General features: G+C 59.9%; 1 pseudogene; it reads left to right on the top strand.

Moving 5' to 3' along the window:
- Positions 1 to 1059: 1059 nt before the first annotated feature.
- LOC139251734 (U2 spliceosomal RNA) lies at positions 1060 to 1238 on the top strand (annotated as a pseudogene).
- Positions 1239 to 4278: the final 3040 nt, after the last annotated feature.

Genomic DNA, 4278 nt, shown 5'->3' with positions numbered 1-4278 from the left:
ATGGGGGTACTGGACTATACCAGTCTATGGAGGTATTGGGGGTGACGAACTTACAACATTGATGGGCAGGAAAGGACCAACTGGTCCATCAAGCAGGCCGCACACCTTGTCAGCCATGGCTCAGTGGGTAGCACCCTCACCTCTGAGTCAGAAGGTTGTGGGTTCAAAGTCCCACTCCAGGGACTTGAGCACAAAAATCTAGGCTGACACTCCCAGTGCAGTACTGAGGGAGTGCCGCACTGTCGGAGGTGCCGTCTTTCAGATGCGACATTAAACCGAGGCCCCGTCTGCTCTCTCAGATGGACGTAAAAGATCCCATAGCCATTATTTCGAAGAAGAGCAGGGGAGTTATCCCCGGTGTCCTGGGGCCAATATTTATCCCTCAATCAACATCACTAAAACAGATTATCTGGTCATTATCATATTGCTGTTTGTGGGAGCTTGCTGTGCGCAAATTGGCTGCCGCTGCGTTCTTGCTTTCTCTTTCTTTCTCTCTCTCTCTCTCTCTCTCTCTCTCTCTCTCTCTCTCTCCCTCTCTTTCTCTTTCTCTCCTTTCTCTTTCTCTTTTTTTCTCTTTCTCTTTTTCTCTTTCTCTTTCTCTCTCTCTCTCTCTCTCTCTCTCTCTTTCTCTTTCTCTCTCTTTCTCTCTCTCTCTTGTATTATTTAAACTCGTGTCCCCCTGGTCCTCCCCCAGTCTGGAATAAACTCTCAGTCGGTTGGGTCGATTGATATTCTACCTTGTGTTTGATGCGTTGTGTTTTAAAATCTTTCTCCAGGTCTGGGAGTCAATGAATATTTATATTTTCAAGTTCTGAGCCCTGGAGACATACGCTACATTTTTCAGACTAACCTGGCCAAAGACTTTGGTGGAATTTTTGTAAGTACCGGCTAGTTGTGCAATCTCGCTGCGGTTCGCCAGAGCTCTGCTGCCACGGCCCATTCCAGCCGCTGTTGCCAGGGTGACCCAACAAGTGACCCAAAGGAGCACAGGTCACCAGCAAAATGTTTGTCGTCTTGTATTTTGAGTTTATTCTAGAAAGAAAATACTTGCATTTATATAGCGCCTTTCGGCCTTTTGGCTAAGATCAAGTGTAGTATCTGTTCTTATCAGTTTAATATCCCCTATGGGGACATGATATTGAATTGATTTTTGGACAGGGAGCTGGATCAGGGGCATACCCCGTCCACTCTATGCACCGACCTGGTATTGCAATATTTCCAGGAACGCTGAAACTTCGCCTCTTGGCCTTTTGGCCTAAGATCAAACACATTGGTGCAAAGTGATCTTTAGCGTTAGAGTTGATCTGGAACGAAATTGGATTTAAAAAAAAAAATTATATAGCGCCTTTCATGTCTCATTGACATCCCAAAGCGTTTTACAGCCAGTGCAGTACTTTTGGAATGTAGTCACTGTTGTAATGTAGGAAACGCGGCAGTAATTTGCGCACAGCAAGCTCCCACAGACAGCAATGTGATAATGACCAGAGAATCTGTTTTTTTACTGATAGTTTAGGGATAAATATTGGCCAGGACACCGGGAAGAACTCCCCTGCTCTTCTTATAATAGTGGCCATGGGATCTTTTACGTCCACCCGAGAGAGCAGACGAGGCCTCGATTTAACGTCTCATCCGAATAATGGCACCTCCGACAGTGCAGCGCTCCCTCAGCACTGCACTGTGCTCGGGTCTCTGGAGTGCGACGTGAACCCATGACCATTCGATTCAATGACAACAACAACCAATATTTATATAGCACCTTTAACGTAGTGAAACGTCCCAAGGTGCTTCACAGGAGTATTATGAGATAAAAAATTTGACACCGAGCGGCATAAATAGAAATTAGGGCGGGTGACCAAAAGCTTGGTCAAAGAGAGATGTTTTAAGGAGCGTCTTGAAAGAGGAAAGAGAGCTAGAGAGGTTTAGGGAGGGAGTTCCAGAGCCCGGCAGCTGAAGGCACGGCCACCGATGGTGGAGCGATTATAGTCGGGGATGGTCAGGAGGGCAGAATTAGAGGAGAGTGTGCTTCCCACTGAGCCACAGATGATGCTTGGTGCTGGGGAAGCTGAGCCCAGGTGAGACACTGCCTGGAGGGGTGAAAGGATTATTCCGACCCTGAGCTGCAGTCACGGGCCGATCGAGCCGGTAGGCGACCGAGGGAACGGGGACCAAGGAATGATTTGGCCTCTGCCTCAGTCGGACGCAGTGGCCCTAGAGAGAGGACGGGGAGAGGGGAGCTGGAACCTGGAATGGCCCCGTGGTTTCCTGCTGTCGCTCCTGAAGGTGGTGGCCCTTGCTGCAGTGTCCTTTGGGGCATTGTCCCAGTCGCTCTTCAGCAGTGAGTTTCCACAGGGGATTCGAAGGTGGGGAAAGCAAAGCTCCGGCTGGTGCTCAGACCCATCTCTGCACACTCATCTGTGTATCTCCCATTTCCCCTTTCCCTCCACTCTTCCCATTCCCCCGCTCCCATTCCCCCGCTCCCTCCACTCCTCCAACCCCTCTCCACCATTCGCCCTCTCCCCCTCTCCCCCTCTTCCCCCATCCCTCCTCCCCCCCATTCCCCCAACCCCTCTGCTCTCCCATTCGCCCTCCGCTCTCCCATTCCCCCCCCCGCTCTCCCATCCCCCCCCCCGCTCTCCCATCCCCCCCCCCGCTCTCCCATCCCCCCCCCCGCTCTCCCATCCCCCCCCCCGCTCTCCCATCCCCCCCCCGCTCTCCCATCCCCCCCCCGCTCTCCCATCCCCCCCCCGCTCTCCCATCCCCCCCCCGCTCTCCCATCCCCCCCCCGCTCTCCCATCCCCCCCCCCGCTCTCCCATCCCCCCCCCCGCTCTCCCATCCCCCCCCCGCTCTCCCATTCCCCCCCCCGCTCTCCCATTCCCCCCCCGCTCTCCCATTCCCCCCCGCTCTCCCATTCCCCCCCCCGCTCTCCCATTCCCCCCCCCGCTCTCCCATTCCCCCCCCCGCTCTCCCATTCCCCCCCCGCTCTCCCATTCCCCCCCCCGCTCTCCCATTCCCCCCCCCGCTCTCCCATTCCCCCCCCCCGCTCTCCCATTCCCCCCCCGCTCTCCCATTCCCCCCCCCCGCTCTCCCATTCCCCCCCCCGCTCTCCCATTCCCCCCCCCGCTCTCCCATTCCCCCCCCCGCTCTCCCATTCCCCCCCCGCTCTCCCCATTCCCCCCCCGCTCTCCCATTCCCCCCCCCGCTCTCCCATTCCCCCCCCCGCTCTCCCATTCCCCCCCCCCGCTCTCCCATTCCCCCCCCCGCTCTCCCATTCCCCCCCCCGCTCTCCCATTCCCCCCCCCGCTCTCCCATTCCCCCCCCGCTCTCCCATTCCCCCCCCCCCTCTCCCATTCCCCCCCCCGCTCTCCCATTCCCCCCCCGCTCTCCCATTCCCCCCCCCGCTCTCCCATTCCCCCCCCCGCTCTCCCATTCCCCCCCCCGCTCTCCCATTCCCCCCCGCTCTCCCATTCCCCCCCGCTCTCCCATTCCCCCCCCCGCTCTCCCATTCCCCCCCCGCTCTCCCATTCCCCCCCCGCTCTCCCATTCCCCCCCCCGCTCTCCCATTCCCCCCCCGCTCTCCCATTCCCCCCCCCGCTCTCCCATTCCCCCCCCCGCTCTCCCATTCCCCCCCCCGCTCTCCCATTCCCCCCCGCTCTCCCATTCCCCCCCGCTTCCCCTCTTCCCTTCCCCCCGCTCTCCCATCCCCCCCCCGCTCTCCCATTCCCCCCCCCGCTCTCCCATTCCCCCCCCCGCTCTCCCATTCCCCCCCCCGCTCTCCCATTCCCCCCCCGCTCTCCCATTCCCCCCCCCGCTCTCCCATTCCCCCCCCCGCTCTCCCATTCCCCCCCCCCGCTCTCCCATTCCCCCCCCGCTCTCCCCATTCACCCCCCCGCTCTCCCATTCCCCCCCCCGCTCTCCCATTCCCCCCCCCGCTCTCCCATTCCCCCCCCCGCTCTCCCATTCCCCCCCCCGCTCTCCCATTCCCCCCCCGCCTCTCCCATTCCCCCCCCCGCTCTCCCATTCCCCCCCCGCTCTCCCATTCCCCCCCCCGCTCTCCCATTCCCCCCCCCGCTCTCCCATTCCCCCCCCGCTCTCCCATTCCCCCCCCCGCTCTCCCATTCCCCCCCCCCGCCTCCCATTCCCCCCCCCCGCTCTCCCATTCCCCCCCCCGCTCTCCCATTCCCCCCCCCGCTCTCCCATTCCCCCCCGCTCTCCCATTCCCCCCCCCGCTCTCCCATTCCCCCCCCGCTCTCCCATTCCCCCCCCCGCTCCCCATTCCC

Source organism: Pristiophorus japonicus, unplaced genomic scaffold (assembly GCF_044704955.1).
Source record: "Pristiophorus japonicus isolate sPriJap1 unplaced genomic scaffold, sPriJap1.hap1 HAP1_SCAFFOLD_4356, whole genome shotgun sequence".
In the NCBI taxonomy this organism is placed as follows: domain Eukaryota; kingdom Metazoa; phylum Chordata; class Chondrichthyes; family Pristiophoridae; genus Pristiophorus; species Pristiophorus japonicus.
This window is presented reverse-complemented; position numbering and strand designations above follow the sequence as displayed.